Source organism: Ornithorhynchus anatinus, chromosome 8 (assembly GCF_004115215.2).
Source record: "Ornithorhynchus anatinus isolate Pmale09 chromosome 8, mOrnAna1.pri.v4, whole genome shotgun sequence".
Classification (NCBI taxonomy): Eukaryota; Metazoa; Chordata; class Mammalia; order Monotremata; family Ornithorhynchidae; genus Ornithorhynchus; species Ornithorhynchus anatinus.
Window position 1 is genome coordinate 15,618,912 of NC_041735.1, and position 25,588 is coordinate 15,644,499.

A 25,588-nucleotide genomic window follows, 5' to 3' on the forward strand; every position below is an offset into this window, starting at 1 on the left:
TTACACTAATCAGAAAGTGTCTATTTAAAATATACAGACCAGAGTCAAGGTTAAAAAAAAACACAATGGAACTAAATTAAAAGCAGTAGAAGCAGCAATAGAAGTTGGAAGGCAGTCGTTTTAAGGAAAGTTTAAGTACTTAGATATTTTATTTTGAGTAATTCAGTGGTAAATTTTTACAATGTTTTTGCATGAAATGTAATGAGGAGGCATGCTTTTTTCTTTGCTGGATATTGATTATTTAATGAAAGAACACAATAACTATATAAAATGTAGTATGGAGCAGCTATGCTGGAACTGAATACTATATTAAAATTATAAGGTTTCCAATAAACGGATTAAACCTTTCTTTTATCTGAACAAGGAAAATAGGATACTTCAGATTCTTGTCCAATTCCCAACTTTGTGATGGTCTATCGTAGTCTTGGAATTAGACCACATGGCACCATCTACAGAAGAATGGTGGATTTTTGACAGAAACAAGAATAATTTCTGACAAAAATCCACCACTCTATTCTTGTTTTCCAGTATTCAGTAACACTCTTGAATTGGTCCTGATGCTAATGGATGTATTTATATTATGTAAAGAAAGTCATAATGGCTCATGAAACATATAATCTGTTCCCAGCAATACTGGGAACGTTGAATAATGCTTCGAAATCAGCAGCGATTGGATTGGCCCTACATTAGCCTGTGTTTTGAGGCGATATGGACTGGCTGAGTAATAGATAAAATGGAAACTGACTGTGTTTGTAGGTGTTTCCGGGTGTGGGTGCTGTTTTCAATTTGCCTTCCGTGGAAGATTATTTTATAGCCTCATCTAGTGATGCAGAAGTGTTTCAGTAGTAATGCAGTGGCTTTCAATAGAAGAAAGAGGACTCAGTGCAAAACAGATGTGCACCAATGCTTAGAAGAGTGGCAGTAAACTGTCCAAAGATCAATATTTCTTTTTGAAAACACCTAAATAAAGCTTCAGTTACACTCAGATGTACCTTACCTAACTTAAAACCAGAATACAGTTCTAAAATTATTTTGTGCCCTTAACAATTTCCTGGAAAGTTTTCTAGTTTTGGTGGATATTAATCATGTATTTATGATTCCAAAAAAAGTGATTCATGTAAACTTAAAATACATTTAGTGTTTTTATGATTGGTGATTGCAAGTTTTATTTTTAATGGATTAAAAAAATGGTTCTGATGATATATACTGGTTTAGTGACTAGAATGTGTGCCTGGGAGTCAGAAGGACCTGAGTTCTAAATCCTGCTCCACCACATCTCTATTATGTGAGACATTGGGCAAGTCACATAACTTCTCTGGGCTTCAGTTAGCTCATCTGTAAAATGGGGATTAAGAGTGTGAGTCCCATGGGGGCTATGTGCAGCCTGATATAACCTGTAGCTAATCCAGTGCTTAGAACAGTGTAGGTCACACAGTAAGCGCTTAAGAAGTAATTAATTACAGTAGTTGTTAAGCACTTACTATGTTTCAGACACTGTACCACATGCTGGGTTGGATACAAGCAAATCGGGTTGGACACAGTCCCTATCCAACATGGGGCCCACAGTCTTAGTCCACATTTTACAGATGAGGGAACTGAGGCAGAGAGAAGTGAAGTGACTTACCCAAGACCATACAGCAGACAAGTGGTGAAGCTGCAATTAGAGCGCATGACCTTCTAACTCCCAGGCCCGTGATCTTTCCACTATGCCATGTTGCTTCTCACTGTTACAAGGCAGTTTAGATTTAATCCAGAATACGGTGCATGTTCAATTCGCACCACAACTCATTTTGAGTTGTTGAAGGAATTTTTAGTTTTCATTCATTTATTCATTGTCATATTTATTGAGCATTTACTCTGTGCAGAGCACTGTCCAAAGCTCTTGGAAAATGCAATTCAGCCATAGAGAGAGACAATCCTTGCCCACACCGAGTTTACAGACTAGAAGCGGTCAGACAGCCATCAAAACAAGTAAGCAGGCATCAATATAAATGAATAGAATTATAGATATGTTTTCTACAATGTTGTTGGGAACTTTTATTTATCATGTTTATTTTTAATCAGGCAACTTCAACTAAGACTGTATCTTTACAACTGGACATTCAGAACCCTTTAGAGAACACTTTCTTGATTCTGGATCCGGATATAAACTATGGGGGTCTCAACACTGCTCTAAGTCCACCGTCCCCACTCCAAATCGATGATTATTTCTCTAGGATTGTCTAGTTGACCGCCTTTGTCCTGAAGTGAGGACCCTCCGAGGCTGCTGTAGCCTAGAACCCCAAGTCTCATGGCCACAATCAGTCAGTTTGAATTTACTGAACACTTATTGTGTGCAGAGAACTGGGGTCAGGAAATATGTCTGCTTACTGTTGTTTTGTACTCTCCCAAGAACTGAGTACAGTGCTCTGCACAGAGTAAGCACTCAGTAAATACGATTGACTGATTGTTTGAAGTGCTTGGGACAGTACGGTATAACACCATAATAGAGTTGGTAGACATGTTCCCTCCCCACAACAAGCTTACAGTCTAGATAACATTTTCCTCAAGGATGGGGAGTGAACCTGCTCTGTCCTCCGGACCATGATTTTGCTCTTTAATATCCATCTTTCATTCCTGTTGTTCTACCCAGAGCCAAGGCTGTCATTTTCTTTGGTATTGAAATTTTGGGACAGCACATTGATGAATCGAGAGAGTCTGCCCATTCAGAATCCTGGTTGCTGGCACAGGGGAGCAAAGTTTCAGCTCCTTCCCTTCAAGGAGAGAGCGCTGCACCAATATTTTTACTGTCCTGTCTTGCAAATGATAGTTCCTCAATGACTGACTGTCAGCAACTGCGCAATAGACAGCCTCAAGACATTTAAATTTAGACTCTTTGTTATACTGCTGCTTAAACTATTTGGGCCTAAGCAGTTTAAAAGAGTGGGACACACTGTTCTGTGTAAAGAATAATAAAGTATTCATTCCCAACTATGGGAAGCACAGCAGGAGTATTCTTGGAAATGGAATTTCAACTAGCAGACCCAAATGATGTACAAGGGAAGCTAAGCAACACGGACAATTGAAATATCTGTTTTCTTCTTTCTTTTCTTTGTTTTATGGTACTAAGTCCTCACTATGTACCAGGCACTGTTCTAAGTGCTGGAGTAGATACAAAATAATGGAGTTGAACAGAGCCCTTGTCCCATAAAGAGCTCAAGTGCTTAATCCCTATTTTACAGATGAGGGAACTGTGGCACAGAGAACTTAAGTGACTTGCCCAAGGGCATACAGCAGAGTGGCAGAGCTGTGATTAGAACCCAAGTCCTCTGACCCCCATGCTCTTTCCAGTGGTCCTTGCTGATAATAATAATGACATTTGTGAAGCGCTTACTAGGTGCCAGGCATTGTTCTAAGTTCTGGGATAGGTACAAGATAATCGGATAGGACACAGTCCCTGTCCCACATAGGGCTCACAGATTAATCCCCATTTTACAGATGAGGGAACTGAGACATTAAGAAGTTAGTAGACTTGCCCAAGGTCACACAACAGACAAGTGGCTGAGCTGAGATTAGAACCCATGAGAAGCAGCGTGGCTCAGTGGAAAGAGCATGGGCTTTGGAGTCAGAGATCATGGGTTCGAATCCCACTCTGCCACTTGTCGGCTGTGTGACTTTGGGCAAGTCACTTAACTTCTTTGTGCCTCAGTTACCTCATCTGTAAAATGGGGATTAAGACTGTGAGCCCCATGTGGGACAACCTGATTCCCTTGTGTCTACCCCAGCGCTTAGAACAGTGCTCTGCACATAGTAAGCGCTTAACAAATACCAGCATTATTAACCCATAACCATCTGACTCTCAGGCCTGTGCTCTATGCAGTAGGCCATGCTGCTTTATAGTAATAGTAATATGATATAGTAGTAATAATATGGTATTTAAGCGCTCTCTGTGGGCGTAGTGGAAACTTGAGAAACTTGAGAAGGAGCACAGCCTAATGCGAAGAGCAGGATGCATAGTAAGCACTTAACAAATGCCATGCTCATCATTATTGTTATCATCATTATCATTAACTCTCTAGGTTCAGGTACATTATTAAAATGAAGCATATCATTATGTCCCTCTTCCCCTTGAGTATTGGAATTTAAATAAAGTTTCATATGCTCTCTCTCTCTCATTCTCCAGCACTTGCTTTATTTCTTATTCTCTTAGCAATTATTGAGATGAGTATTCTCCATTATCCTTTTAAGATTTCTATTTTGACCATTCCATCTTGATTTATTTTAATAGAGCTTAAGGTTGGGCTCTCAAAGCTTCAGGAAATAAACAGGTAACGGAGCATTTACAAATATACATTTTGAGGAATGTGTGTTGGGGGGGATGGGTACAGAATTTGAGGGAGATTTGTGGGAGGCTAGAGATCAGAGAAAAATCCACATGCCACTTTGGCTCTGAATTGTCGTCTAAATTAAGTAGTTCTGGTTCTCTGCAGAGTTCCAGAAAAGCTCTATTTTTCCAATTACAAACGGGAAACTCCACAGCATGTTAGGGGATTAATTGACAGTCAGTCATGCATGAGTAATCCTGCACTTCTAAATGCAAATAGCAAGTGCAACAGTACGGTTATGGTAAAATATTTTTGTTTATTGAAATTAATCCCATGTTTGAAGTTGTGTGTACATGGAGGAAGAAAAAACAGATCTTTAAAACAAAAGCCAAGTATACAACTAGAATACAAAGGTGATGTTGGACTTTTAAATCACTGGTAAAATGTTTGGGGTTTTTTCCTCTCTTTTATAACTTTACAGTTGAAATTGGGACAAAGTAACTGCCCTAAGTGATTTTATACAATTGGAAGCATGAATGATTAATTTAAATAAAATAGCTGGATTTATTCATCAATTGCTTAAAATAGTAGAAAACATATCATGATATTGTTACTCTTCCCAAATTATTTTTAAATACTCCTGTGGTTTAATAAATTATGTTTAAATTGGTGTCCAAAGTTGTAGAAGAGAAAGGTCAGCTGAAGGAGTATCAAACAAAAAGAAAAATATCTGCTATGAGGTAACACTGCTCTGAACAACTCATTTGAAGAAAATCAGACTATAATTGTCCTTTGTTTAAAGTAGGTCATTATGTGGATTAGTATGGGAAAAGTAATTTTCTAGTAGCCTTTTACAATTGTAGAGCCTAATTTGATATTGTCCTAGAAAGAGGTACCTTTGCATATTTAACAAAAGAAACAATGCAAAGTGAGTAAATGACATTAAAAGTAGTACTTTTGCATATTGTATGATCGACTACGATCACCCACTTCACTTCATCACCAGCTTATAGGAATACTGCTAGATGTTTCAAATATCATTAAGCTATTTATTCATCATAATGAATAATTTTAATATACCACATTAAGGGCATGTCACATTGCTTTGTGAAAAAATCCATCTTACTGTACATACTTTACTGTTTGCAGTCGAATAAATACCTTTACTTTTGCCTCAGTGGTTGAGTGGCTATTGTTCATGCATTAATTGCAACTGTCTAAGCTGCATCCCATTCATTGTGTACTAAGGTTTGTGATGTCATATTTCTTGATGGAGATATAATCATCTAGCCATTTCAATATAGGCATATTTAGTAGTTTATCTCAGTCTGTTAAACATTTTTCAGTAGGGCCAGGCAACACACACACCTAGATATTTTTCTGAACCTTATGGAAACTGTAAGCCCCATGTGGGACAGGGACTGTGTCCAACCCAATTTGCTTGTATCAGTCCCAGTGTTTAGTACAGTGTCTGGCATGTAGTAAGTGCTTCACAAACTACTGACATTTTGACTTCAGTCCTTTCCCACTCACTCCACTCCTAACTAAAATCTGTTAGAATGATGCTGATTCCCTGCCAATACAAGAAGATTATCAGGCAGTTCTAATAAGTAACTGTCATTAACAAATATAACCTGCTCTGCATGGTTAATGTATTTTTAAAACTGAAAAGTATTGTTAAATGGTAAAATCCAGAGGATGGGTGTGAATACGGTGACTTCTGATTAATGACGGAGTTAAAGGGAGGCATTAGTCCTGTCACAGATTTGTAAATTAAAAGTATTCAGTGAGGCAAGTTAATACAAGATCCTTTCTGTCATCCTATCAGTTGTTTCTGGAGGGTTTCTCTAGCATCTGTTTAAGAAACTGGTTGAAAGTATTTGAATTTATCAGTATAGGAATAAAAGTTATTTCATGATCAACAGGAGAAGAGATATTTGAAAATGCCACCTTAGAAATCTAATATCTTAAATGCACATATTGAACCTCCGTTAGGCCATCTGTTCGGGCAGAGGCCAATGGAAATACCACGGTACCAGCTTAGACTGGAAGACACTGTTGAGGGAATGGGCAGAAATGGTGGTTGCTTAAGGATAAAAGTACAGGGCTCTTTTGGTCTAGCTGTGGAATCCTATAAAATCAAAATCCTAAATAGGAAACCTATGTTGAATGAAGTGAGCTCAGTAAAGAACTGCAAAAGACAGGCCTGCTATGGTATTAATCATTTTGATTGAACATTTGCTGTGTGGGGAGCACTGTATTGAGCATTTGGGAGAGTGCAAAAAACAGTTATATAGAGTTTCAGGAATATCTAGGTTCATCTTATGGAAGTCTTTGGATGGAACAAATCTTGTATTTGTAAAGGGAAAAAGGTGGCATTCTTTGCACGTGACTTCAAAAGTTTTTTTGTTTTTTTTAGTTCATGGGCTTATCTGTAGTTTACTAAGTAGCAGTGGTGAATCTGCAGTAGCGAGGTCATTGTGCCATTGGTGATCCACATCTGATGTTTGTGCCTGCCTAACATTCTAGATTATATCAGTGGTATCCAATCAGGAACTTCCGTTTTGTAATTAAAGGGAAAATATGTCCTTTTGGGAAGGTAAATGTAGACGACATAGATGATCATTTGGGGCTATGTGGAAATAACTGGGCCTATCATACAGTACATCTTTACAGCAATCTGGAACAAACAACTGCCTTTCAGCTCAGGGATTTTAGAGAGAGAAAAGCTAAATTTTTTTTTTGAACAAGCGAAAAGCTTTTAACCATGTGGTGCTTCATTTTCTGGAATGGTTAAGATAAAGATAGGCTGGTGACTTAGAAACAATTATACAGCAATTTGCCAAATGACACTTCCAAACGTGCACAGTATGCCATATTCCTTGTAAGCCCAATAGTACAGCTACTTGAGCTAGCTCTCTCGTGACTGAGTTATTGGCGTTTTTGCCTTAGAGGAAGCAAGCAATGGCTAGGAAGTTTAATTAGAAAAATGTCTCTTCCAAGGAATTATACAAAGATACCTAATATAATTTTCTAGCTGAATTATATAAGAAACCATGGCTCTGTTCCTTGCCTGCTGTATTACTTCAGACTAGTCACCCAGCTGTTTGTGTCTCAGTTTCCATATCTGTAAAATAGGCTTACAATACCTGTTCGCTCTCCTAGTTAGACTTTGTGTCCCATGTGGAACAGGGACTGCATCCAACCTGATCAATGTGTACTTACCCCAGCATTTAGAACAGTGCTTGATACATAGTAAGTGCTTAACAGGTACCATTAAAAAAATCATATGGTGCATGCTGTGTGTTGTGGGACATCTAAGACATTTGTTTTAATCTCATATACCTTGAAGTCTTGGGCTCCCATGTCTAGAAATAAAACAAAAAGAAGACTCAAGTCAAGAGTAGTTACAGCCCACAACCATAGGAGACGTGCTCTATTCTTTGTAGAATTGACTGTAGATCACATCAGTAATTTCTGACCCTCAGGAAGCAACATCAAGATGTATCTTTTTAATGATAATAATTGTGGTATTTGTTAAGTGCTTACTATGTGCTAAACACTGGGGTAGATACCCAGTAATCAGGTTGTCCCACCTGGGGCTCATGCTTTTAATCCCCATTTTACAGATGAGGTACCTGAGGCACAGAAAGGTTAAATGACTGGCCCAAGGTCACACAACAGACAAGTGGCGTAGGCGGGATTAGAACTCACATTCTCTGACTTCCAAGCCCGCAGCTTCTCTTTGATATATAATAAATGTGTTATTTTATAAGCACTTCGTATGTGCTAAGCACTGTCATAAGATAATCAGTTCAGACACAGTCCCTGTCCCACATTGAGCTCATAGTTTAAGAAGGAAAAAAACAAGTATTAAGTCCCCATTTTGCAGTTGAGGAGACTGAGGCTCTGAGAAGTTGTGACGCAGCAGGCAAGTGACAGAGCCAGGTTAAGAATCCAGGTTCTCTGGCTTCCAGGCCTGTGTTCTTTCCCACTAGTGTTGGAAATGTGAGGATGCTCATCCACTGTAAATGCTTTTGTTTTTGGCTTGAATCTGGCCCAGCTACTTAAATTCAGAGCTCTGTCTCCATGTCTCATACTTTGTAGCCCTCTCCTGCTCCTGTCTCTCTAGCATGTCAACAACCACATTAGTTGCTCCCGGTTCGACCATTTGTCAGCTGTGTGACTTTGGGCAAGTCACTTAACTTCTCGGTGCCTCAGTTACCTCAGCTGTAAAATGGGGATGAAGACTGTGAGCCCCACGTGGGACAACCTGATTCCCCTGTGTCTACCCCAGCGCTTAGAACAGTGCTCGGCACATAGTAAGCGCTTCACAAATACCAACATAGCAACTCTTTCATTTATGTGTTTGGAGGGACACCCGTTTATCCTGGCTTTTAAATAGATATTTTTCATGTTTTTCCTTAGCACATTCCATCACCAAATCCTGTCGGGTCCCGCCTTCACAACATTGCTAAAATCTGCCCTCTACCCTCTATCCAAACTGCTACCACTTGAATACAATCATTCATCCTATCCCACCTGGATTACCTCAGCCTCCTTGCTGGCCTCCCAGCCTCCTGTCTCTCCCCACTCCAGTCCATACTTCACTCTGCTGCCTGGATCACTTTCTACAAAAACGTTCAGGACATGTCACCCCCTCCTCAAAAAAACTTGAGTGGTTGCCCATCCACCTCTGTATCAAAGAAAAACTACTCACCATTGGCTTTAAAGCAGTCCCTCACCTTGCCCCCTCCTACCTCACCTCACTACTCTCCTACTACAACCCAGCCTGCACATTTAGTTCCTCTAATGCTAACTTTCTCATATTGCCTCGATCTTGCCTGTCTCACCACCGAGCCCTAGCCCACATCCTGCCTCTGATTTGAAATGCCCTCCCTCTTCAAATCCAACAGACATTTACTCTCCCCCACTTCAGAGCCTTATTGAAGGCACATCTCCTCCAAGAGGTCTTCCTAGATTATGTGCCACTTTCCTCATCTCCCTCTTCCTTCTTCATCATCCTGACTTGCTCCTTTTGCTCTTCCCCCCTCCCAGACCCACAGCACTTCTAGACTGTAAGCTCATTGTGGGCAGAGAATACCACTGTTTATTGTTGACTTGTACTTTTCCAAGTGCTAAGTACAGTACTCTGAACACAGTAGGTGTGCAATAAATATGATTGACTGAATGAATGAATAAATGACTGGGTTTGAATGCGAATCAGAATATGGAGTTGCCAAACTCCATCCTGCCTCGAGGCAATTTGGGTAACGTGCCCACCATACACCAAGGGTCTGCAGAAGTGTTCTGCTAATTGTGTGAGGAAGTGGGTCAGTTGTTTTCTCTGACCACAGAGTCCTAAACCAAGAGAATGGACTTAACTGTAGCCAGAAAACTTTGATAACCTCACCACCAGATTGATAAAATAGGCCATTGAGGGAGCTCACAGAATCTCCATCTTCGAATGGACAACTGTCCATCTGGGCCATTTAAATACGGACTTAACTGAAGGCAAGGTCCAGACCAGGTGACCTCTGAAAATCTTTCCAGATTTTATGAGTCTAAGATTTGATTAACCTGCAGGTGTTTCCTGGTGAATTGGGGGCCTGTGACTGATAATAGCCTAGACTGAAAATTACAGCCAGAATCAGCAGGCACTGTTAGTGTTTTTCTTATTTAACGTGAGCATGGGGAAGCTGCTATGCCAATTTTATTGCATAGTGTTACATTAAAAGCCCCTATGTGTAAACACCCAGCGAGCCCTAAGTGGGGCATTCAAAACCACGTTAAAATTTTTCACCTCTTTCAGCTCTTTGCAAAGTAAGAGAGTCAGGTGAAGAATTAATTCATCGAAGTAGACAGGACCAGTATCATTTAGGAAGGAAGGGTTCTGAGGAGCTGTATTAAGGGGAAATGGAAACAATCAATGCTCTGCTCAGTACCTGCGGAACACATTAAATCTGACAACCACAGCTGATAAAAAGGCCCAGGTGCAAGCTGGTGGTCCCACTGGCTTGTTGACAGTGCCCTGCTGTGAATAACAACAGTTTTCATTGGTGACTGATTAGCTGTGGCACCTTCTGTCACTTCTTGTAATAGCCTGGAAAGACAACCTCCTGTGTCCCATAAAAATGGTTAAACCTTTTTATCGGACTGTGGAAAATTTGGGAAGTTGCAAAATGAGTTTCCTGCACCTCTAAATGTTGTTCATGTAACCTTTTGGGACAAATTATTTATTTGGCATAAATGTCTGGGTGAAAATCTAAGCAGTGGTTCATTTTTAAATACCAAAGAAGTATCTTTTTATTAAAAGTACTTCTTCTTTTGCATTTTTACCCGATGGGGGTGATTAGCCCATCCATGTTGCTTCTATCTCCTCAGAGAATATAGGCTGAATTTTCTTCAATATGTGAAAAATATTGCACATAAAGATCCTCATGCCTTCAGCTTATGAGATATACAGCCAAAGAGCATTTCAGGGCACTATTTGTACATCCTGTTTGCAATTTTGACTGTCCAGGGAGTGCTTTGCTCAGGCATGCTCTTGGGAGCACTGAGTAATGTAGCATCGAAGAGGTTAAGGCAATATGCAGGTTTTCAGAAATACAATTTTGCTAAACTTCTTTTTTTCTTTCCAATTTTCCAGAAAGGTAATCATAACTAAATGGAAAAAAGTGCTTTAATACTTCAGGGATGATAACTCTGAGCACAGAGGACAATTATGGTAAATTCAAGAGTTTCTGGGGAGGCAGAGATTTCTCAGCTTGTGCAGACCTATAAGCCAATAAAGCCAGGGATGGTTTTGATTTTTGACAAGATTTAGGATTGGAAATGAGAGCAAGAGTTTGCAGTAGTGAATAATTTTGCATTGACTCCTATATCCTCTTTCTATCGTTTCTTGGAGATCTTGATGACAAATTTGCTTTGGGTTTTGTGACTAGGAGAGTGACTCGATTTTCCTTTTAGTCACCAGTATAAAATGGTGAGGTAAGTAAACAATGTTGAGTTTTTGCACATTCTAAAATTATCCTTATCTATGCTGCCTATGTTACTTAATTTCCAAAGATTCACTATTGGTATAGGCTAAGATAAACTCTAGTTGTATTTTCAGATGAAACTCCGTTTTCTATCCCAAAATGCAATAAGCCATTTTGGTGAAACAGTAAAAACAATGACAAAAGCCCAGCTCCTTGCATATTAAAATTCATCTTTTTATTAACAAAAATAATATAGCCCATTGAATAAGTATTAGATATATCTTATGACAGTACTTGTCATGGCCTTGAGTATTTATTGAGTAGTTTTTAAAGTTCATTAAACTCCAGAGATTAAATATTGCCCTGAGCAGTGTCCCATAAAAGAGAAAATATAGCCCTATTACTTGGTAAAATGTTGTGCTATGTTGTTAATATAACTCCCTTGAGTTCTCATCTTCTGATTCAAAAGACATTGCCTCGTGCTGTTAAATTTGACATTTTCAAAGAAATTTGGACCGTTTCTCTCAGCATTCACCAGAAACTCAATATTGTAAATTCATTTCAGAGGGGAAAAACACTTACACCCCACAGATCTCCTGAAATGTCAAGTGCATTAGTCTTCCATTTATCCAGCTACCATTTTACTATGTCACTTTATTTACTAATAACCAGTTGTGTACCACAGACCTTTTCTGATTCCCAAAATGATTGGCCAAATATTTTTTCAAAATCAAGTTGAAACTCCAGATGCCTACCAAAAGGGAAAGTAGAACCAGGAATAGGTTCACATTTCAATCAGTGGTATTTATTGAATAATTACTCTGCGCAGAATATTGTACTAAGTGCTTGAGAGAGTACAATAAATAGTTCAGGAACGCTGCCCTCAAGGAGCTTACAGTCTACCTAAAGAAAAGCACATTAAATTACAAATAGGGGAAGCAGCAGAATATTAGGTTTCAAACCTAAGCACTGTGGGAGTTGCAGAGGGAGTCAGTATCTAAGTACTTAGGGTGTATGAACTCAACTACACTGTGGGCACAGTAGGGAGAGGAAAAAATGTGAAAAGATTAGTCAGTGGTGGCTTCTGGAGTTGTGATTTTTATTGTTTTGGAAGGACAGATGAAACAGGATACACATGTATTTACAGAAACCAGAAAGACGAATTAAGATGATTATCATTTATTTTACTTCTAATTACTGACAAAATATATCCCTGCCATGTCTCCACAGGAATATCTTTTTGACAGTTCATTTGACTGGGGGCCATTCATTTGCTTAGTGGGTTCAATTCTTCGTGCCATTGCTGGTGATGTTGTAATTGGTATGCATGTAGAGTAGTTTACAGCAGTCTAACAGCCTTTTACATTTACCATGAAGAATATGTGGATGGAGGATTCTGTATTTTAGGATGAGAGCTAGGTATTCATCATCTGAAAGAACTAGAGTGTGAGTGAAGTAGAGTATCCTATATATAGGGCAAGAAGTGTTTACTTAAGATGCTAATGGCATTCGATTTCATAGGATTCATTCTGGAAGCTATATTTTGGTCTTACAGCAGTAATTACTATTCCAGAAAATCAGACCAAGGTTTTGATGTTAGAGTTCAGGAGGTCTTATTGATTGTTCCAGGCAACATAATAGTTCCAAGATTTTCTAGGCAGCACCTAAACTGTACAGAAGTATATTTCAAGTCGATTCTGATGGGTTTTACCTATAGAATCCTTAAAAGCTGATATATTCTCTATCTTGTTCCTAGAACATGGTGGGTACCAAGTAATCACTAACTGACAGTGGTAATGAATCAACTAAAATATCAAGGTTGATTCCCTTAACCAAGATAGGATATACTTCTCTAAAGTAACTAGTATATTGAGTGCATGTTCCATGTGCTTTCCCAGATAAAAGCCACCTACCGGCTATTGCAATTTGGGGGTGATAAATATGCACGAAACAGTGTACATATTCAGTGCTGCACAAGTTTATACGTATCTATCAAAAGTGTCAATCTGAAAGCTTTCTTCTGCCCAGCTTAGTAGTTTCTATTCACAGTAGTTTATTTTAGAATGTAGAAAGGATACAAATATGTTAGTTTGGGTTATTTTTCTGCAGAGTTGATAAGGTAACTAGAGAAATTCAATTTTGAATATTTCCATGACTGTTCTTGCATTATTTAAGTTTGCATCCTTGCTTTTGCAAATTATGCATAAGACAGATGAAGTTCACAAGAGGGCTGTCCTAAAGACATTTGAAATTCTATTTGAGGACTTAGTGCTTGTAATTGGGAGGATTGCATAGTGAATGTAGTCTCTTCACAGCATTTAATGATCCAGGCCATCTGAGAAGTTACCTGGAACAAACTATCTCACTTTCTCAACTGCTAAAATGTGTTATAATAATGTGATCTTTCTCCTTTGAACAGCAGAAAAAAAATCACCATCAATTTCTTTAATTACATTTAACAATTTAAAGATAGTCAATTAGACAAAATACATAGCCTATGTTTATGCCAATTGCTTTATTTTTAATACTAATACTTTTAAAAAAAAAACCTGTAAGATGGTCTGGAGTTGTTAATATTTCTTCAGATTCTAAAGTAATTTTAGTAAATATGGGAGTACAATAGCAGTACTCAGTGTGGACCCATTTAGTGCTATATAACTGCATTTCATAGGATAATGGAGCATTTCTGATAATTAAAAATTTATATTCAGACACTACAGACTGAAAAACGAACCTGGAGATGGTCCAGGCATCCTGACTGCAAGTTTCAAGCCAGAAATTGTGCCAAGGTGATGCTACTATCCTTCAAGATATTATTAATATATTATTCATGTGAATCTTTCATGCCACAGCATTTCTGCATATTGTCTGAAATGAAGTTTCTCATGTACTTTCCCCCTAAAGAAGTTTTTCCTCAAACTTCCTACCATATTGGCCAGATCTACACCAACTTAGGGAAGGTGAAGTAGGGCAATTATCCTAGACCACAAGCTCCTTGTGTGCTGAGGTGTATTTACCATGCCTGTTGTACTCTCCCAAGCAGTTAGTACAGTGCTCTATACATAGTAATCGCTCTATAAATGCCACTGATTGATATTGCAAGAAAAATAAGAACTTCTTTAAACATCTGGATATTTTGTGGATTTTTTTTCCAGTTTAATTGCCTAATAGTAAATATCAAGTTATGTTTTCTTAATTTCCTGTATTATTCAGGAAGAAAAGTTTTCAAAAGCAGCTGATCCACCAAGATGAGGACAATGATAGTAGTGCTAGAGTCCTTCATCAGAAGTGAAAACCTTTATGAAGGCCTTGATTGTCATTCTGTTGGTTTGCACAGTGTCACTGGAACATGGAGTAAAAACAGAATTAGAACTAAAACCCAGGTATCCTGATTCCCACAGCAGCGTTCTTTCAACTGGCTCAACCGAAGGGCATGACAATATGAGTCCCAAGAAGAATAGGGATTGTGTCCAAGCTGATTTACTTGAATCTACTCCAGTTCTTGGAACAGTGCTTGATTTGTAGTAAGCACTTAGCAAATACTATTTACAAAATTTACTAAAAAAATGTTTCATACATCAAAAGTGCAAAAAAAACCCACCAACTTGGTATAGTGATGTGCACTCTCATTCTAAAAATGATGTTCTTTTTTACCATATCGTAAAGAGTACTAATAATAAAATATCTAGTAGGCTGTCACCCATTGAATAAATAGCTATGTTGTTTTCAATATATATTTTGAAGCATATTGATAATTGATGTTCCAAGTTGAACAGAAGGAACCCTACTCTTGACCAATACATAATTGAGCCCTAGTTACAAAAGTATAGTGAGGTTATAGAATAATGCAGCTTGTGAAATGAGGCAGTGATTACAGTAAAATGTGACTATATCGGTAATTTTGTACTCTGAACTGTCACCTTATCTGGTCAGTTGATGATTGTGTCTCAGTCAGAACATGTTCCCCATCCCTTCTCTTGTTTCATGTCAACAGTCCCCTTTTCACACTCTAGAAAACAGTGGTGACAGCAGTTAGACTGTTAAACCATACCTCTTCTTGGGAAAGTTTTGTCAATTTGAGTAATTTTCACACCTTTTACTCTCCTTGACAATGGCAGATAGGTTTTGTGTCAAAGCATCAGATAAATTTCACGCTTCTTGCCTTTTCAAAAATATCTAGTGGCATTAAAAGTATGCATCGCACCTGACATACAGATAGTGCTTAGAAGTTTAATTGTGATTATGATGGTTGAAAGGAGACGTGATTATTCTTGAAGTTGGTTAGACTGCTAAAGGCTCCTGAAGGACATTGGAGGGCCGACTTGCTTGTCAAGGGCATGTTCCATATCACATTGTCACTCTTAAGTAGAAGCCTTTGTGAGACATCAGTCATTCAAAGAATCAATGGTATTTATTTGAACACTGTGGGAAATCTAAGTGGTCAGTCCTAGTAGATTATTTTTCAGTCTTGGATTTGGGAGAAGAGAGATGGGTATTCTAAAAGGAAATGAAGGCGAGAATAAAAGGAGATGATCTACAAAGTTTATCTCTGTGCAATATGCTTCTTGCCTTCTGCCTGAAATACAAGTTTCTTCTGTAATCTTTCTAGTTCTGCATTACTCTGCACTTCTGTATCCGGATGTTGCCATTTCTCCTTTTCCTGTATAGCTGTTTGTAGAAGCAATGGTATTTATGTCAAGTCCTTCCTATATGCAGAGCACTGTACTAAGCACTGAGAGAGAATACACAGGTGGGAATTAGCCAGATGGCCCCTGTTTCTTGGGAGGTTTCCGATCTAAGTCTGATCTTGCCTTGAAATCAGGGAAGGCCTCTTGGAGGAGGTGTGTTTTTTTTAAAAGTAGGGTTTTGAAGGGGGCAGAGTGGTGAATAAGGGATATGTGCTTCATAAAAATTGAAGGGGTCTGGCAAAATATTTGCACATCGAGAAGATGATAGGTGTTCACAACACGCTTGTGAGCAAAGGCTGTTTATTAGAAGATAATTTTTTTTTTCAGAAAAAAGGCCTAGAGCATGGTTTGGATCAAGTTCCATACCAAGTTGTTGCTCTGATGATAATAAAATGGTATTATTTTCAGAAATAACTCATAGATCCCCATTTACTTCAGTAAAATTCTGGTATTTAAAAATGTCAAAATGACTTGTCCTCCTTTATTTCCCTAGTGCAAAACACAAACGAAAGCTTTTTATTTCACTTTCAACCTGCTTATGCCTTTTATACTACCAGTACATCATGTTTAATGGAGTGACAAAAACAGAACCACACGAGCAGCCAATTGGGGCTTGGGTTTCAATTAGCAACCTATTGAGAACCTGGGACCCCAAATTTGTCTTGTGATGAGAGGATCCATGGGTTTATGCTCTACTTTTTTAATGGTCCTCCTTAATTTAGTTTCATTTACTTGTACAATGCCCAGGAAAATAATATATTGAAAGAGAGGATAGCATTTATTTATTTCTTTACGGGACTCCTGACAGTCTACAGCCCAGGTCTTTTGAAAATGTTTTTCAGATGGAAGTTGTTTGTGATGTATATCTCATCCCCTTGCCAGTCTTAAAAGTTCTTTGGCAGATGGGCTACCAAGAAAGTAGAACAAATGGAGGTGGGGTTACCACCTAAGTTATTGCAGTATTCAATTACATTGAGTTTTGAAGGATTTTTTTTCCACTGCTTGATGGGGCATTTAGGGCTTTGGAAATTCTTGAGTTTGAAAAAGTAGTGTTCTCGTCTACAATGAAACTACTGTGGACCTTTCCATGGTGCTTCAAACACCCAAAGCACAACCTTTCTGGTACTGACACAAGAAACAGCAAAGCACCATTGCTTTAAATTTTAATGGATACTCTTAATCCTCCATCCATAGCCTTGATTTAAGGTGATCCTCACTTGCCGTTGGAAAATGTTGAGGCTTTAAGTTTTCTCCCGCTATTAGGTACCAGTATCAGTGTTTTCAGTTCAACTTCTGAGCAGTTTGTAACGTAAAGATAAAAATATTGGTAATGCTCTTTAAGTCATTTTAGTTTTCAAATTGAAAGTTTAAATTCCTTCTGCAAAGAAACAAAAATAATATTTAGAAACAGCGATATAGATACATATAGAGTGCATTTGGATGGAATTTCATATCCTTTAAAGGTACAAATTGAAAATTAAGCATCAAAACAATGAAATTCTCTAGAGGCTTCTATAAGGAATTTTGAATTATCCCTCGACTTAACTGCCAGCCTGGAAACACAGAGCATGCAATAATGAAATGTCCTTAGATAGATTTTACTTCTGTTGCCCCAGTGAGTATTTTATAAAATTACCTTTCAAATAAGAAACATCATAACAGTAACTTTTGCAGGTGAATAATGATAAATCTGCAATCTGTATCACAAATTCATCCGGGGTTTTTCTACAATTATCTTCCAATAGTAAAGCCAAAATGTAAGTTTAGGCATCTGTTACCTACTTTTTAATGCTCCCCAAACTCCTGAAAGTTTTTATTTTCCCCATCACAACAAAGCAGCAGCCTAGGAACCATTTTAATGGCATATTTAACCCACACAGATCAGAGCATCCAGAGAAAGATGGCTCGGGATCTTGTGACTACAGAGTTGGCTTGTGTGCTGGCCATGAATCTGGTACTTGTATAAAAGGTTGAGGGTAGTTGACTGTGGGGCACTGGGTCCAGGACAACTTTGGGGAGGCAGTGATATTTGATGGCCGGGACTGTAAACTCGTCAAGGGCAGGGAATGTGAATGTTTATTGTTATTTTATGCTCTGCCAAGCACTTAGAACAGTGCTCTGCACACAGTGAGTGCTCAATAAATACTATAGGATGAATGAATGAGACTCTGGATGTAGAGTCCCCATTGCGTGTCATGCAGTCAGTTTAGGAGAAAAGCACTCAGTTTGAGGTTTTTCTCTAGGGAGGGGGAACATGCAGACACTCCTTAGAAATGTTGAGTTCAACCCTAAGTGTTGCAGGTTGCCATGGCATGGCCTGAGAGCCAGTCCATTATAACAGATGATGGATTCCCTTACCCTGTAGGGGTGTGGTGTGGTGAGGAAGAGCAGGTATGAGCCTGGAGGTGTGCAACCCACAGCAACCCCTGCAGCTGGACTCTGGGGCTTATAAAGAACATCCTGAGGTTGGAGTTCCCCCCCACTTCACTGGCAACCATTATGACAGACAAGTTTTATTACCAAGCCAAGACTGAGTCTAAAAATATCACTATTATCAATTTATCCATGAATGTTCTTAGTTCTGAAATTCCAGGACTGAGGCTCATCTGTTGTTCCCAGTGGGAGGTCCTATCATGATTCCTATCTTCCTAATGAGAGGGCCACCATAGTCATGCTTACTGTTTCATTTCTTCATCAACAGAATCTCCATGTCTAATGTCACTTCTCCCCTGGAAGCTTTGAGTACTTTCTTGACTGTTTCCTGTCTGAAGGATTGTGGAGAATGAAAGCTTTTCTATTGGGGCACGGGGTATATCAGGGAGGTTAACGGTATTCCTCTGACTGGGCTCAGTGAACTGGCATCAGGAAGTTTGCCTACTCTTCTGTGCATGTCAGTGCCGGAAGGGTGTGGATAGATTGCAGGAAATTCATCAATTGCAGTTCTGAGAAGAATGTAATACCTGATGGAGACATGGAAACATAGTTAAAACTGAGTATATTTTCCTCCATAAATTGTCTCCTTCCTTTCTTGGTGTGGCTGTTTGCCACTTAGGGGCACTGCCACTTGGTATGGCAAGAGGGATGACATCAATGGGAGTCCCAAGGGATGGCAAGAACAGCCTGAGCTCCCCTGTGATCCTTTGAAGCTTGGACTTTGAAGCCTGGACATAAGCTAATGGTGGGTAGGGAACGTTTCTACCAGCTCTGTTGTATGGTACTCTCCCAAGCACTGAGTACAGTGCTCTGCACATATGAAGAGCTCAGTAAATACCCTTGATTGCTTGATTGTTGAAACTGCCATTTTAGTTCACTCTCAGCCCCTTCTCAGCTCAAGGGAGCGGCGAGTCCCAGATACCTTATCCTTATCTAAGGCATAGCTTTTTACTGTGAAGTCACTACTGATGGTGTCAACTTTAAGGTTTCAAGTCCATAAGTGGATGCGTATGCTCGAAAGCTAGAAGGAAGAGACATATGTAATTCACAAGCCAAAGCTTCCGATCCCTAATCAAAAATATTGCAGTTCTAAACTTTCAAAGTCAAGTGGTGGTCAGATTCAGCAAATTGCTTTCATGGATTGGGACCTGATCATTTTTCTTCATGAATTTATGTGCTTATATCTATTGGTGAAGCAAACTTGGCCTTCTCTTTACATCAACGTTAGCAGTCTGGACACATCATCACATTAATAAGAAATCGAGGAATGAAAGGGAGAATGCTGAATCATGAAATGTGTTTATTTTGGCACTCACCTCTCTTTTAGGCTTCCTGTCAGCAGTGAGTCAACTAAGTGATGGATTTTACTGTGTAATCAGCCCAGCCGCATGTGATTCCCATGTTTTAGCTAGACTGAGAAAGAGAGCTCTGCTTTCCTTCACTTGATTCTGTTTCCAAAGGACTGAATTACATATCCCTAGGACTGAATTACATATCCCTACTCAGAAAAATGTAAATCTCTTGCCATTTAAATTCAGTTAGAGAATCATAGGAATGAGAAAAAAGTATAAAACTTGCCATTTGGAACTTTAAACGTAACTCATGTCATTTCAGTGACTATATTTATCTGAAATCTGAGACCAAAAGGCAGATTTGAAAATATTAATAGTAACCACAAAAGATAACTACAATTATGTGATGAAGAGGAGACTTTACACTCACACACTGTAGACTGGCATGTTGGTTGAGGTCCTGCCTACACACAGTTATTTTTAAAAATATCTGGCCTTGTATGTATCTACAGGCCACCAAATGAATAGTGGATATTTATGAACACACACACGCACGCAAACACACATAAACTTGATTTTTTTACCCTTATAATATGAATTTTGAGCATCCACTACTTTGGAAAATATTTGGCAATTGAACCTCCTCTGTGGGATTTGGTTCAGCATATGTTGTTACTAGTGTTATAAACTGGTTGTCTTTTCCAAATGCTTCCTAGGTAGAGGAAGAAGCTTATCAATGGTTAGTTTGGGAACACTTCATTTTATTCTACAACCTAAGTGTAAGACGAACCATGCCTGAGATGGTCCCGCTTATAAACTGTGGCTTTTTTTAGCCTCAATTTGAATCCTAGGAAAAGGGTTTAGAAACTAATCCTTTTTGTTGTGAATGAGCCCATTTTGCCTGAAACCAATAGTAATAATTGTGGTGTCTGTTAAACACTTATCAGTCAGTGGTATTTGAGTGCTTACTGTGTGTGGTGAACACTGTACTAAATGCTTGGTAGCGTAAAACACAAGAGAGTGGGTAGACACATTTCCTGTCCATAAAGAGCTTAAAGTCTAGAAGGTATGCTGTTAAATTATTAAGTATATGTGATGTTGGGCTGAGGATAGGTAGAATAGCAAGTGCCTAGAGGTACAGAGTCAAGTGCCTAGGTAATGCAGAAGGGAGAGGGAGTAGGGGAAATGAGGGCTTAGTTGGGCAAGACCTCTTGAAGAAGATGTGATTTTAGTAAGACTGTGAAGTTGGGGATTGTGGTGGTCTGTCATATATGGAGGGGAGGGAGTTCCAGGCCAGAGGGAGGATGTGGTTAAGGGGTAGATGATGAGATAGATGTGACTGAGTTATATGGTGAGTAGATTGGAGTTGGTGGAGCTATATGTGTGAGCTGGGGTGTAGTAGGAAACCAGCAAGATGAAATAGGAGAGGGAGAACTGATTGAATGCTTTAAAGGAATTTCTTGATGCAGAAGCGGACAGGCAACTACTGGGTGTTCCTGAGCAATGGGGAAATAATGGACAGAACTTTTTTTTTTAAGAAAAAATTTCAGGGCAGAGAAAAAGGATCCAGGAAAGTGCTAAACACTGGGGTAGATAGAATATAACCAGGTTGAACATAGTCTTTGCCCTACACAGTAAGTAGGGGGAAGAGCAGGTATTGAGTTTTCCAGTTTACAGATAAGGAAACTGAGGCCCAGAGAAATCCAGTGACTTGCCCAAGGTCACACAAAGCGACAGAACCGGGATTAGAGCAATGTTCTCTGATTCTTGGTCATGCTTACTCAACTAGGCCAAACTCCTTTTCTGACAGATTGCCTATTAACTCCTGACTGCCCAAGGTGTGATTAGCTAGGAATACTGGCAGTCCTACTTTTTCCTCACCTCACTTCTGGCCTGACTGGACTTTAGTATGCCCCGGGGCAATCATTGGCATCATTGAAGCAGCATGGCTCAGTGGAAAGAGCCCGGGTTTGGGAGTCAGAGGTCATGGGTTTGAATCCCAGATCTGCCACTTTTCAGCTGTGTGACTGTGGGCAAGTCACTTAACTTCTTTGTGCCTCAGTTCCCTCATCTGTAAAATGGGGATTAAGACTGTGAGCTCCACGTGGGACAACCTGATTACCCTGTATCTACCCCAGCACTTAGAACAGTGCATTGCACATAGTGCTTAACAAGTATCAACATTATCATGGTGTTGGGATGTAGGTGTGTCTGGTTTCCTTGGAACTGTGACTCATGATAGGTGCTTCTCAAGATTTGTGGCTTTTGCATAGCCCCCTTGCTGGCAACAGTCAAGTGCTTGAGAATCAGGGGTTGTCGTGCCTGCATCAATGCTGCTAGTATGGGTAGAAAAAAATGATCTGGTATGGACTTGATGATATAGTTCTTATAGGGCTCTGTTGAATTTGTCCATACCTGATCCATAATCCTAAAACTTCTTTTTCTAAGAATTGGGGCTTGCTCTGAAGATAATCAGTGTAAATGAAGCAATCACTTTTCTTTTGGTTTGGGGTTGTTGTTTTTTGTATTATTTTTTAACCTTTCAATTTTATGGGCTTCAGAAAGCCTGCCAACATTGATTGCAGGTTTGGAATTGGCCATATTCATTGTTCAAGGGTTGACCCTCACGAACTATTTCTTCAGAAACCAGTATTTGTTGTGAACATAGTTATGTAAAGAGCAAGAAACTACTTGATCAGAACATTTCTCTTTCTAAGTTGATTTTTATCAACAACTGTCACTGTCTAAACCTATAAATGTTACTGTCAGAATGCATAGCTGTAAATTTGCAGATTAGTACAGTGGACTTAGGATGACATGTCGGCCGTGTTCACTCCTTGGGACATCAATTTCTCTCAACTCTTATTACAATACTTACATCAGTTAAGGGAGTGACAGTGTTTCCAGGAATGCTTCAGATGAATTCTGAATAAATGCTAGAAGCAAACAGAATTTAGACAAGCTTAGAAAGAACTCTCCCCTAAAGGAGACAGAGTCTGAAGGGCTACTATGTAAATAAAAGTACTAGTATATAAGGGAATTTTATTTTATATTAAATGTTTTCTTGTTTAGGTAGTCTATGATTAAAAAATGGCAAGTTTTGGTGATTTATTAATCTGCTAGGTCCGAGTGCTAGGAATCAGCTGATCTTTTATAACTACAGGCAGAGTATGGAAGAATCAAATTGTACACCTAGTGAGATTCTTGCAAAGAGGCATTATCTTTTATGAAATTTTATTTTCATATTTTGATGGGTGTCGCAAAATGGGCAAATTTGGTATGTGATAACAAATGGAAAAGTATTTAGTTGAATCAGAGGTAGATTATTTCTAAACTGAAAAATATGCTGAGAAATGGTTTGTTTTTAGAATTTCATCAGTGAGTGAAAGGCCACTTCCTTTGCTTTTTGTTTTATTGTATTCTGCATGTGGATTTTACATGTGCTATGATCCATACTTTAGATGTTTGGCTTTTTTCTGCCCCTGTATGGGATTGCCTCTTTGCTCATAACCGATAACTCTGACAAGTTATCCAAATGTTCTAATACCTTTGGTTGTGACATAACATGTCTTTGCTATGAATTTTGGTTAGGACTTTGGTAGGGAATTTAAGAGCAAAATGACACAACACGAGCCTGTTTCCAAAGTGACTTCCTGTCAGAAGGAAGTTGGATGAATGCAAGCACGCACTGTCACACATCATCAGCACCACACACCAACTTTAATGTGGGGTTTTGGCAGGACACAGCCCCTAGTTATAGGCGAGTTGATGGGAAGAAAAGAGTAGTGAAGAATAAATTTTAAACCTCAACAATTATAATGGATCCCTTCTGACTGGAGCATTGCGTGGCGATAAGACTTGATTACTCAGAAGTGATGGCGTCACTTGTAGCACATGGACTGGTCAGGAGATGGAGTTACTATCACAGTTCGGTGGCTCTGCTAAATAGGCTGAGAAAAATGACTCATGGAAATGGGATCTAAATAAAATAGTGTTCTCCCCATCTACACTGTTAGCTCCCACTGGGCAGGGGACATATCTACCAACTCTGTTTTAATATACTCTCCCAAACACTTAGTACAGTTCTCTACACGCAATAAGTATTCAGTGAATGTCACTGATTGATTCAGAGTACCTTGTTTCAGAGAGGTTTCTTTGGACCAGTATTTGAAAGGATGGGTGACTTCACAGTCAAACAGTTGCTGAGAAGTGACTGTTTGGTAACCTCTGAACCATCAGCTGTTATTTGTTTGTTAGTTAATTGTGTTTAATTTGTCATTTGTTAAGTGCTTACTATGTGCCTGGCACTGTTCTAAATGCAGGGAAAGATACAAAGGAATCAGGTTGAACACAGTCTTAATCCCCATTTTACAGATGAGGTACTGAGGCACAGGGAAGTTAAGTAACTTGCCCAAGATCACACAGCAGACATATGCCGGACCTGGGATTAGAACCCAGTTCCTTCTGACTCCAAGGCCATGCTTGTCTACTAGGCCATGCTTCTCTAATAACTCAAATAAATACTTGAAATAACTGATTTAAAGACTAATTCCCTAAAAATGAGTCAAGCTCCACAGTGGAATACTTCAATATTTTTGAAATTTAAATTGTTGTTGTTTTTTTGAAACTTGCTTTAAAATTAACCTAAATCCAGGACTCAGTTTTGGACTGATTTCAGCAGCAGTGATTAAGTGCCTTTGGCAGGAACATTAGGAATGTGATATAAGTGGCATAGTACACTGTTTTTTTAAAAAAAATTAGTATCAAAATTTGAAACACTTTAATAATCACACAAATAGAAAGGTGTGCCTAGTCTAGCCAAAGGCTATAAAATGCAGGAATGTTCATGACAGAAATACTAAAGTGTATTCTACTTCTAGTATTTTTAATGCTTGATGTTGTTTTCAAATTCAGAATATGGCACAAAACTGAAGGATCTAAGCCAGTCTAAGCCTCCTGAGGCAGATATAGGGTCTCCTTTATGTAATAAGGTCTCCATTTCACTCTTTAAATCTGAAAAATACCTTGCAGTTATTGAGTTGTCAATAACTATTTATTGATGATTAAAATAATCATCCTTTTGAAAAGAAATAGGCTGATTTCAGGTTTATAGGTAAAAATAGTGTGGTAAAAGAGAGCTCTAACCTGCTCAATCAATGGTATTTATTGAGTGCTTACTGTTTGCAGAGCATTTTACTAAGCACTTAGGGATGTGCAATACAGTGAGGAGGTAGGCAAATTCCCTGCCCTGAAGGAACCTACAAATTAGAGAGGGAAATGTAAAATGAATAATCGGTGGATCTGAACATAAGTCCTTTGGGTCTGGGTGGAAACCAAAGTGCTTAAAGGGGCACAGACCCCTAGTACATAGGAAACACAGAAGTGAGGGCTCGGACAGGGCAGTAAGTACTTAGGGAAGGCCTGTTGGGGGAGATGTAATTTTAATAGTACTTTGAAGGTGGGAATAGTGGTAGTCTGCTGGATATGAAAGGGAAGGAGTTCCAGGCCAGAGGGAGAACATGGGCAAGGGGTTGTTATTCAAATATTGTATATTATTCTACTGAAGTATTTAAGGCTAAAGTTTCAAAAATCATAAAGTATTATTAGGACTAAGATTGATCCTCCTACAACTCTGAGCTTTAATCCTTAGTTTAGAGGTATTAATTTGCAGCATACTGCATTAGCTAACAGATGTCAAGGCATGAGAATTCCAAAAGTGCTGAGTTTGGAAAAAGTTCATTTTTTATGGTGGTTTGCATGACCAGTAATGAATTACTAAAATGACCATAGCAGGAAAATGGATAGGGAATTGAGTGGAGTGGGTCAGTGTGTTCTAGGAATATGACAGGTTGGGTGGAAAAACAGGAAGAAAGGGAGGGAGTCAAAAGGAG

At 38.9% G+C, this 25,588-nt stretch overlaps 1 protein-coding gene across 1 annotated transcript in view; it reads left to right on the top strand.

Annotated features, from left to right (window-relative positions):
* Positions 1-25,588, top strand: part of CDH4 (cadherin 4) — a 678,282-nt gene that overhangs the window by 90,574 nt on the left and 562,120 nt on the right. The gene's annotated exons all lie outside the window — the stretch shown is intronic.